The sequence below is a fragment of the Lathyrus oleraceus genome, chromosome 3 (genome assembly GCF_024323335.1).
Source record: "Lathyrus oleraceus cultivar Zhongwan6 chromosome 3, CAAS_Psat_ZW6_1.0, whole genome shotgun sequence".
Classification (NCBI taxonomy): domain Eukaryota; kingdom Viridiplantae; phylum Streptophyta; class Magnoliopsida; order Fabales; family Fabaceae; genus Lathyrus; species Lathyrus oleraceus.
The window spans coordinates 307,980,811-307,993,081 of NC_066581.1; the positions used below are offsets into that span (position 1 = coordinate 307,980,811).

Here is a 12,271-nt window from a genome sequence, read left to right on the forward strand (position 1 = left end):
ACGTCACACATGGTGTGACGAGCGTCACACCATTCCACTACCTTTTTGGCGAAAGTAACGCCCTCAGAAGACTTGAAGAAGAGACGTTGAGGAGTTGGTCTCCTATATCCACGCCGTGTATTTAGCCACGTTGAAGAACTGGAGAAACGGAGCAGTTACCAGCACCAATATAAATAGCCATCTCAAAAACCTAAAGGCCTCTCGGTTTTTCCACGCTCATATTGCCGAAGCTCTGCCAATTTTCTTTTCACGCTTTTGCTTATTTTCTTTTCCAGCAACTTAACATTGTTTATTTTATTTATTTCTTTTGCAAGTTCTACATTCTTTTTCCCTTGCAATTTACCTTTCCCTTTTTAGCATTTAGATATTTTTCGCATAATAGTTTCTACACCGGAAACTATTGTGCAACTTTTTATCGGATCTAACCTTACGTTAGATTCTAGTTTTATTTCCTTGGTTTAATTTATTGTTTAATTGAAGAATCGAAGAACAAATCCTACCGGCTTGTGGTGGAGTGTTCAAGACTATTGTATTACGCATTCAGGTTCTTTAATCATTATTTAATATTTTGTTTTATTACTTATCTATATTATCTGCCTGGAATGAGTCTGTTTATGCATGATATGTATTCTTGTTTATTTAGCATGTCTGGCTAATTCGCCTAGGTATCGGTATGTAAAGTAAGCAGAATAAGGGATCAAGACTGAGTCGGTCTATCTAAAACTTAAAATTAAAATCAATCTTTTTACGGTCTCAACTTACAGGTTTGATAACAAGATTTTTTACAAAAGTAAAGGACATAAAGAAGTTAAAATCAATAGAGCGAGAGTTTGAGGTTTTAACTGGACAGTGTAAGTTAGGCATTAATTCTAGATCAGGGCGAGAGCAAGTTTTAGAGTTAATTAAATTCTGACCTTTTCCAAAAAGTATTTTTAAAGATTGAATGTGAGGACGAGAGTTAAGCATTTGGATTTGATTATATAACCTAAGTCAACAGAGCGAGAGTTTGAGATAAGGGTGTTTAAAACGGTCAGTGTTTTCTTAAAAAGAGTTTCTGCAACTTTATTGTTTTCAAAATATGGTTTTTGACTTAATTATAAGTGACAACTACATTAATATAAAATCATGGTTTATTCAACAGAGCGAGAGTTTGAGATAAAACCTTTAACCAATAAAGTTAACTGAAACGATTTATTTTAAAAAAAACCAAGAAACCGACAAAGACTTGATTCCCTAGTTTTGACGAACTACATACCGATATCCGTTTTATTAATATTTAATCTAGATCTTAGTTTAGCCTTTAGTTTTTCCCCAAACAATCAAACATTTTTAACCTTAGATTTACGTAGTAACCTTAGATAACGGTATATCGATTCATAAGTCCCTGTGGGATCGATATCTTTTAAAACTACGCGATAGAACTGTGCACTTGCAGTTTGTATCCCATTCTCGACTCACACAGTCGAGCGATCAAGTTTTTGGCGCCGTTGCCGGGGACTTTTATTCAATCGATATCGTAACTCTTCCGTTACGCTGTAGAGACTAAGGTTTTTTTTTTTCTTCTATTCTTTCTTTCGTTGATTTGTATGCCACGCACTCGCTCACAAGGTGAACCGCTCTATCTACGAATCAACGATATCGAACTATATCTCCGAGTCTTACGACGAATTCGGGAATATCGTGCTGCAAACAATCTCCCTCCTATAGACTTTCCTGATCTCAAAGATCTTCCTTCTTTAACCGAGATGGCAGAACCAGCTCGTGCTCTTAGAGATTACGCCGCTCCATCGCAAGATGAACCGCATTCAAGTATTGCTCCGCCCGCAATTGAAGCAAACAACTTCGAACTCAAACCTTCGCTGTTGCAGGCTGTGCAACAGAACCAATTCTCTGGAAATCTTACCGAAGATCCAAACCTTCATTTATCCGTATTTGTTCAATACGCTGATACTGTTAAAGCTAATGGTGTCACTTCAGAGGCAATTCGACTTCGTCTTTTTCCTTTCTCATTAAGAGATAGCGCTAGAAGATGGCTTCAATCTCTTCCTTCCAACTCAGTCACCACATGGAACGAGTTGAAGAAAGTTTTTCTTGCCCGATATTTTCCGCCAAGCAAAACAGCTATGTTAAGAGCCCAGATAAACGGATTTAAACAGAAAGACAACGAGTCTCTTTTCGAAGCATGGGAAAGATACAAAGACATGATGAGACTTTGCCCACACCATGGTTTGGAAGACTGGTTAGTAATTCACACATTTTATAATGGTCTCTTATACAATACAAGGTTAACAATAGACGCCGCTGCAGGTGGTGCACTAATGAACAAACCTTATGCTGATGCTTACCAGCTTATCGAGAGCATGGCCCAAAACCACTATCAGTGGGGAACCGAACGAACAACGGTGGAAAAACCTCAACCGAAAACTGGCATGTACGAGATAAGTAACCTTGATCACGTTAATGCAAAAGTGGATGCTTTGGTCCAGAAAATTGAAAGTTTAAACGTATCACCTCCAGCCGCCGTGGTTGCTATAACTCAGAATTGCGAGGTCTGTGGAATCCAAGGCCACACTCCTGCGGAATGTCAACTCTTGACTGGAATCCAAGCAGAGCAAGTAAACTATGCTCAAGGAAGCCCCTACTCGAATACCTATAACCCAAATTGGAAGAATCATCCAAACTTTTCATATAAGAGTAATAATGCTTTATACGCACCTGGACAGTCTCCAAATCAAGCCCCATCTATACCTCCGGGATATCAGAAACCGAATCCTAACAATAATACCCCTAGAAAATCCAACTTGGAAATCATGATGGAAAACTTTATAGCTTCCCAACAACAAACCAATAAAGATTTCTTAAACCAGAACATACATACTGGCGAACAACTTAAACAACTAGCAAGCAAAGTAGATGCCTTGGCTACCCATAACAAAATGCTAGAAACACAAATATCACAAGTAGCTCAACAACAAGCACCTACTTCTGCCCCAACTGGTACATTCCCTGGACAGCCCCAACCTAATCCGAGAAGCCAAGCTCATGCAATTATATTAAGAAGTGGAACGGAGGTGGAAGGACCGTCTGACCCAAGGATAGAAAACCAAAACCCTAAGAAATCAACTGAGGAAAGTGAACCTAAGGAAAAGGAAGAGAGTAATAAGGAAACCCTAGAAAAGAAGGAACCTTATGTACCTCCACCACCTTACAAACCACCTATACCGTACCCTCAAAGGCTTGTTAAAACCAAAGATGCGGGCCAATTTAGAAAATTTGTTGATCTCCTTAAACAATTAAACGTTACAATTCCGTTTACCGAAGCTATTACGCAGATGCCCTCATATGCTAAATTCTTAAAAGAAATTCTTTCTAATAAGAGGAAACTTGAGGATAGCGAAACCGTTACACTCCCTGCCGAATGTAGCGCTATAATCCAAAACATGCCTCCTAAACTCAAGGATCCGGGTAGTTTCTCTATACCCTGTCACATAGGAAAATTTGTCATCGACAAAGCCTTATGCGATTTAGGAGCCGGAATTAGCGTTATGCCTTTATCCATATGTAAGAAACTGGAAATGGGAGAATTAAGACCGACCAAAATGTCCGTGCAACTAGCAGATCGTTCCATCAAATATCCTGTAGGAATCCTTGAAAACGTTCCCGTACGCATAGGTCAGTTTTCCATTCCCACTGACTTCACAATTATGGACATTAGAGAAGATGATACTACACCTATTATACTAGGAAGACCATTCTTAGCAACTGCCGGTGCAATCATAGACGTAAAACGAGGACGACTCACCTTCGAAGTAGGTGAAGAGAAAATTGAATTCATTCTTTCCCAATTCTTGAAAGCACCTGCAATAGAAGATACATGTTACTTCATGGATATCATCGATGAATGCATAAAAGAAGCAGAGTTAGGAGAAGACAAATCATCAGACTATCTTTTAGAGGACAAATCTAAACAATGCTTAGCAATAACACCGGACCCTACGCAATGTCTTAACAAACCAACCCCTGATTTGAAAACACTTCCCAAAAATCTGAGATATGAATTCCTAGACTTAGAACTTGAACGACCTGTGATAGTTAATGCAGATCTAGGAAGACTCGAAACAGAAAAACTCTTACATATCTTAAGGAAATATCCAACCGCACTAGGATACCACATCACCGATCTTAAAGGAATAAGCCCTTCTATTTGTATGCACCGCATCATGTTAGAAGAAGACTGTAAAACCTCTAGGGAACACCAGAGAAGACTAAATCCGATCCTAAGTGAGGTAGTAAAGAAAGAAATAACCAAGTTATTGGAAGCAGGTATTATATATCCTATATCTGATAGCAAATGGGTCAGTCCTGTACACGTTGTACCAAAGAAAGGAGGCATAACCGTTATTGAAAACGAAAAAGGAGAAACTATAACTAAACGAATCGAATCGGGATGGAGAATGTGCATTGATTATAGGAAACTAAACAAAGCAACCCGAAAAGATCATTTCCCTTTACCATTCATTGACCAAATGTTAGAACGATTAGCTAAACATTCACATTTCTGTTACCTAGACGGTTATTCAGGCTTCTTTCAAATACCAATTCACCCTGATGACCAAGAAAAGACAACGTTCACATGCCCTTTTGGTACCTTCGCTTATAGACGAATGTCGTTTGGTCTGTGTAATGCCCCTGCAACTTTTCAAAGATGCATGATGGCAATATTCGCCGACTTTCTCGAAAACATCATGGAAGTATTTATGGATGACTTTTCTGTATACGGACAAAGTTTCGAAGAATGCCTTGAAAACCTGGAAAGAGTTCTTGAGCGATGTGTAAAAGTAAACTTAGTACTTAATTGGGAAAAGTGCCACTTTATGGTACAAGAAGGAATTGTTTTAGGACACATCATCTCGAACAGAGGAATTGAAGTAGACAAAGCCAAACTAGAGGTAATCGAAAATCTTCAACCCCCAAGAACCGTGAGGGAAGTACGAAGCTTTTTAGGACACGCCGGTTTTTACCGACGATTCATCAAAGACTTCTCTAAGATAACTAAACCCTTAACCGGACTGTTGATGAAAGATGCTGAATTCATATTCGACGATAACTGTTTAAAAGCATTTCAAACTCTTAAACAAGCATTGATCTCCGCACCCATTATGCAGACACCAGACTGGAATGAACCATTCGAAATAATGTGCGATGCCAGTGATTATGCTGTAGGTGCTGTTTTAGGACAAAGAAAGGATAAAAAGCTTCACGTTATATATTACGCTAGCAGAACCCTGGATGAAGCGCAAATGAATTACGCCACTACCGAGAAAGAACTCCTAGCAGTGGTATTTGCGCTAGATAAATTTCGTTCTTACTTGGTAGGAGCCAAAATAATAGTTTACACCGATCACGCTGCTATCAGGTACCTTTTAACAAAAAAAGATGCTAAACCTAGACTCCTAAGATGGATCTTGTTGCTACAAGAATTCGACTTAGAAATCAAGGACAAGAAAGGAACTGAAAACGTAGTAGCAGACCACCTCTCTAGACTTGAGAACCTTGAACCGGAAAGAACATCAATTAATGATGATTTCTCGTACGACAAACTTATAGCTACTTTGGAAGAGAACAACTCCGACATACAAGTAGAAACCACCTTAGCTATATCTGTCACACCATGGTACGCTGATCTAGTCAATTATTTAGCTGCCGGAATAGTTCCACCTACTTTATCTTACCAGCAGAAGAAACGATTCTTCCACGACATAAAACACTATTACTGGGATGATCCCTTACTTTTCAAAAGAGGCCCCGATGGTATTTTCCGTCGATGTATACCCGAAGAAGAGGTAGAAAATATAATCCAACACTGTCACTCCGCTCCTTATGGTGGACACACAAGTACATCCAAGACCTGCTCCAAAATCCTACAAGCTGGCTTTTATTGGCCAACTATATGGAAGGACGTACATGCGGCTATTAAGGAGTGTGACAGATGTCAGCGCACGGGAAACATATCTAGACGCGACGAGATGCCACAAAAAGGTATTTTGGAAGTAGAGATTTTTGACGTGTGGGGGATAGACTTCATGGGACCTTTCCCATCCTCTTTCGGTAACAAATACATACTCGTGGCAGTTGACTACGTATCAAAGTGGATCGAAGCTATAGCTTCTCCAACAAATGACACCCGAGTAGTAACTAGACTCTTTAAAAATATAATATTTCCGAGATTTGGCATCCCAAGAATAGTAGTCAGTGATGGTGGATCACACTTTATATCCAAGGTACTCGAAAAACTACTACTTAAGTATGGAGTGAGACATAAGATAGCGACACCTTACCACCCTCAAACCAGTGGACAAGTGGAAGTGTCTAACAGAGAAATCAAGCAAATACTAGAAAAAACGGTCGCCACTTCAAGGAAAGATTGGTCATTGAAATTACCAGAAGCTTTGTGGGCATACCGAACTGCTTATAAAACCCCCATAGGGACGACCCCATTTAAGCTCATTTATGGAAAATCCTGTCACCTCCCGGTAGAATTAGAACATAAAGCCTATTGGGCTATTAGAAATTTAAATTTGAATTATAAAGCCGCCGGTGAAAAGAGAATCCTTGACATAAACGAACTAGAGGAACTCAGAAGAGACGCCTATGAAAATTCCAGAATCTATAAAGAAAGAACAAAACAATGGCATGACAAGCGTATATCAAGGAAAGTCTTCAAGCAAGGCGACGCAGTACTTTTATTTAACTCTAGACTAAAGTTATTCCCGGGAAAACTACGATCCAGATGGTCAGGGCCTTTTCATATCACTAAAATCTTTCCCAGTGGAGCGGTAGAAATAAAAGGACAATCTACAGAACCATTCACCGTAAACGGGCAACGTCTGAAACACTATCACTATGCGGAAACCAACGAGGATTCGCAAATTCTACACTTAGACGAAACGCCCCCAGGACTTATAGACTATATTTAACAGTTTCTTTGTCGAGCTTGCGACATTTAAACAAAGCGCTTAGTGAGAGACATCCCACAAATTAATTTGTTATTTTATTATTCTATTATTATCATTTCCCTATTTCTTTCTTAATTATTCTTTTAATTTCCGTTTAATATTCATTCTTGATTTATTCAAAAATAAAAAAATAAAATAAAATAAAAAATAAATAATAATAATATCTTTTTCTTCTTTCGGCATTTGGCCAAATCCTGACTTAAACTCATGTTTTCTTTTCTCTAGTTAACACTAACCAGATGGGACATTTTGATCGTATGGGTATCAAGTTCAGAGGAATGGCTCAGAAACAAAAGTTTGAAGAACTAGCCGCTAGAGAGATGCTACCTAGTTTATATGCTGATGATTGGGCTATGACTGCCCTTGGACTGAGACAGAGTGTCCTGTATTTGCTGAATCAGATAGGATGGGAGACCTCCCCTTTCCTGAGACATTTCACCACCTACCGGAGACTCACACTAGAATTCCTTAGCTCACTAATCTATCTACCCAGCCATGGAAAAGGAATTAGCAGAGGTTTTATCCAGTTCAGAATGTTCAATATGGAGTACCAATTTAATATTAGAGACTTCACCAACCTTTTGGGTTTCCCTACCTCCTTTGATACATTCACTGTAAGCCAGGAAGAACTTTTTGAATATAGAGAGCTTGAACACTTTTGGGGTAAGCTGACTGGAAATGATGAGCCCGAAGAACATGAGTTTCTCTCTGGAAACATACATAACCCGGCTTTTCGCTATTTCCATAAGATCCTGACCCACACTTTATTTGGGAAGAAGCCAAACAGTACTTCAGTTTCACGTGATGAACTTTTCATCATATTTTGTGCTTCCCAGAACCGTCCAGTAAACGGTGCCACTTTTATGTTAGCTAATTTGGACCACCTTATCCAGGATGAGCGAGCACCCATTAGAATAGGCGGTTTGATAACTATGATAGGTAATGCCATTGGATTACGTCAGCCTATGCTTGACCTTAGCCCTTTTTGTGGCATTACTACTATGAGTATACCTTTCCTCTTCAACACTATGTTTATAGCAAACCTAGGGTCTGATGAGTTTGAACTTATTATTGATAACCAGGTTCTCTGCCTATTCACCATGCCCGATCCTAGGACTAGTGTTCATAACCAAAGGAACTGGCTCTATAACCTGAATGAAACCCCAACTCCTGCTGGATCCACTGAATCCATCCAGGATTATGAGATTTGTAACGACTATGAGAATTATGTTAACCAGATATCTCATGCTGAATCTGACCCTCAGACACCATCCGGCTATCATGATATTGACCCTCCTCCTCAGCCTGTTCCGACCGAAGAATCAGCCATACCTGGCCTCCGACATCACATGCTCGGAACTGATTATAACACCGCCATTGAAGCTTTGATGTCAGAACAAGACGCCCTCAGAGGAGAATTTACTAACATGAGAGACGAAGTTCTAGGATACATGAGCAGTATGACGAATCAGTTTCACGAATTGCTACATCATGTTAACTCTTTTGCTCCTCCGGCCAGAGATCGTACAGAGGGATAGAATTTAGTTATCTTTCTAAGTTATTCAGTTTTACGTCAGATTATTTATTAATGTTATTTGAATTCATGTTTATTTCTCTTTCATTTCATTGTTTTCCTTTCCTGTATTACATTATGATCATTTTTATTGAAGCTGTTTAGTTAATTTTATTATGCAAAAGCTATTATGCTCTACTGTTGCTACCTATGAATTATTACTATACAAAGCAGATTAAGCGTGCACAATAAATTAAATTGCAGACTAAACTGATCATAAGCAAAACAAAACATTAAAATACACTACCAAAATAATCATGTGAAGCGCCACTAAGCCTTTCCAAAAGGGAATGCGTGACGAGCGTCACACTACCCATAACGGACGGCACGCTTAGTGCCTGTTACGAGCGTCACATCCCTGTGACGAGCGTAACACTCCTCAGACTAGTGAACGTTAAGGAGCCGTTGGAGACGAACGTTACACCTTTAACTTTTTACCTTCCCCATTCATTTTTCATTTAACCACACTTAATTACTTTTCAACCACTTTTTCTTTCCACCTTCCAAATTCTTCTCCTATAAATACCCACCAAACCTTCCTTCATTCACCACAAAACAATTCTCTCCTATCAAATACACTTCTTTTTCTTTCCAAATCATCCCTTCAAAAATTCATCACAATGGCGGGAAATCAGAATTTCGGAAATATCATCTTCCGATCCGTAGATGACAATTATCAGAGGGAGCAATTCGAGCGTTTCCAACAGCGAGGCGTCGTTTCCACCAGGTACCCCGATTTACCTTGTTTACAACAATTAGGCTTACTCCAAGGTATCGAATGGATGCTCCGTCAAGCCAACTTAACCTTCCTTTGCACTCATAATCAACCCACCTACCCATCCCTAACCTTAGAATTCTTAAGTTCATACGACTACACCACCCCCGCCGGTGAAGACGAATTTCTAACCGGTACGGCAACCTTCCGTATGTTTAACACCGAGTACTCTCTAACCCAAAACCAATTGAGTACCATGCTACAATTTCCCACAGAAGGTCTGCTGCATGCCAGAATCCCTCCAACCTCAAACTGGAACACAGTTGGCGTTTTTGGCCTTTTTAAGAAAATTTCCGGTATAGATACCTACAACTGGGAAGAACTCCTTCTCTCCCATATACATAACCCCACTATCCGGTACTTTATCCGCATCTTGCAAAACACAGTTTTTGGAAGGCCAAACAACAGCAAGGTCAACTCAAAGGAACTATTTTTCCTCCAGTGCGTCTTCGAACCAGATACTCAGGTAAACGCCGCCTCCTTTCTCTTTCATCACATCCGCACCTTATGTGCTAGAGGCAGGCAACCTTTTATAATTGGTGGCTTAATCACCACCATCGCACTTGGCCTACACCTAGGAGATAAACTCCAAACTTTAGAATCCCTACCTCCCCTATCTATGGATACCAGCTACTGTCGATCCAGCCGCTTGATTAAGAACAGAGTAGGCGGAGGATATTATCTTATGGTGAACAACCAGGCAGTCCCAAGCGTTGTTCTACCAAATACTGCCCTCACTGATGTCACAAACCCCGACCGCCACCTCTATGATCTAAACGCTCCTGAAACCACCGAGCCTTTACAAACAAACCCACAAACAGATGAGTTTGAAGAAATGGAACAAGGTGATCATCCGCCTACACAACAGTCAGTCCCGCTCAACCCTTCCGGCAATACAACTGGCCCATCCTCCCAACGTCGTCGACGAAGAAGGCCTGCAACCAACGACGACATTATGGATGCTATCGATGGAATGCAGGCACAGAATGTCGAGATGCTGCAGATGATGCGTCAAATGCAACAGCAACAGGACGCTAGGAATGCCATAACCGACCAGCGGTTTACTGAGTTGTTCAGCAGGTTCGACAACTTAGACTTACGTCAGAGATCACCAGGTCCAAGAACCAGAGGCGGAAGACAACCTTAGTTGTAGTTTCCTTCTCCTTTCCTTATTGTATTTCATTTCCTTAAAACATTGGGGACAATGTTTAATTTAAGTATGGGGGGGAAAACTTGTCCTTCCTATTTCCATTTTTCAAGTATGTTACCTTCCCTTTCATTGTTATTTCCCTTTCTTATGCAAAAAAAAAAAAAAAAAAAAATTATTATAATTTTAAGTTAAGTCCCTAGTGTGAAATATTTCTATTATCTATTCCCCTCAATTTTCTTGAGCCATAACAAAACAAATTTTAACACACCCAATAAGTATAAAGGTTGCTTACTTTATAAAACTTGAGTGAAATCAAAAAAAAAAAAAAAAAAAAAAAAAAAAAATCATTACCATAACAACGCTTTGAGAACCTCAACATGTTAGATCAAGATAAGTACCTATTATACCGATTCCTCGAACTTTTAGCTTTAGAGTAACCCCGAGTAGTTTATACGAGAAGTCAGCACCATCTTAATAGCAAACTACGTGGAGAGCCGATGAATATAAGTGAATGATCCCCAAAGTAACATAAAATATATGAATATATCAGGAAATGCACTGATTAAATTAGGTGATCCTTACCAGATCATTTAATCTAAAGGTTGCAGATCATGCAAAAACACAATATGAAAAATCCATTATGAGTTGGTTCAGTAGGTATCTGGTACTGAACTCGGTAGGGCAGACTACGGTTCGATCCCCCACGATTTGCAATGGACTGAATAACGAAGTTATCCGACTTATGTACCAGAACTTCTAGCTAAAAGCGGATCAGAATCACTAACCGGTCACTCCACTATGTGCGCGAAAAGATAAAGGGCTTAATGTGATTTCGCTAGAATGAAAGCGGGTGAAATAAAAGTAAAGGAACTCGGATAGCTATAATGGCATTACTTGAACTGATTTGCATAAAGTAGGGTTATCTAAGTTGTAACGGTAGTTGTTGATGTCAAGATTAAACTCAAATTGCTTCTAAACAAAATCCATTTGCAACCTATTACGAATTGATGTGTGTTTTGAAACTTCGCCTGGCTAAATTTTTGAAAACGATTTCTATACTGAATTTTGCTTGAGGACAAGCAAAGATCTAAGTATGGGGGAGTTTGATAACACGAAATTATATCATATTTTAGGACTTAATTCCATTAAATTCTATGACTATTTATTTCGGTTTACTGCATTTTATGAGATATTACGTGGTATTTTCTTCCTATTTGTCTCAGGTAGTCCATTTTGAAGAACAAGTGAAAACGGAAGAAAAGAAGGTGCAAAAAGGAGAGAAAAGGAACCAAATGCCAAAGCCCAGCCCAAAGCGCACAAGTCACCAATGCTGCGCCTGTGACGGACGTCATAGGGTGCGTGACGAGCGTCACGCAAAACAGCCTTGTGACGGACGTCACACATGGTGTGACGAGCGTCACACCATTCCACTACCTTTTTGGCGAAAGTAACGCCCTCAGAAGACTTGAAGAAGAGACGTTGAGGAGTTGGTCTCCTATATCCACGCCGTGTATTTAGCCACGTTGAAGAACTGGAGAAACGGAGCAGTTACCAGCACCAATATAAATAGCCATCTCAAAAACCTAAAGGCCTCTCGGTTTTTCCACGCTCATATTGCCGAAGCTCTGCCAATTTTCTTTTCACGCCTTTGCTTATTTTCTTTTCCAGCAACTTAACATTGTTTATTTTATTTATTTCTTTTGCAAGTTCTACATTCTTTTTCCCTTGCAATTTACCTTTCCCTTTTTAGCATTTAG

The 12,271-nt window shown here is 39.6% G+C and overlaps 1 pseudogene; it reads right to left on the bottom strand.

The window, feature by feature from the left end:
• Positions 1 to 2,130: 2,130 nt before the first annotated feature.
• LOC127133820 (uncharacterized) lies at positions 2,131 to 2,230 on the bottom strand (annotated as a pseudogene).
• Positions 2,231 to 12,271: the final 10,041 nt, after the last annotated feature.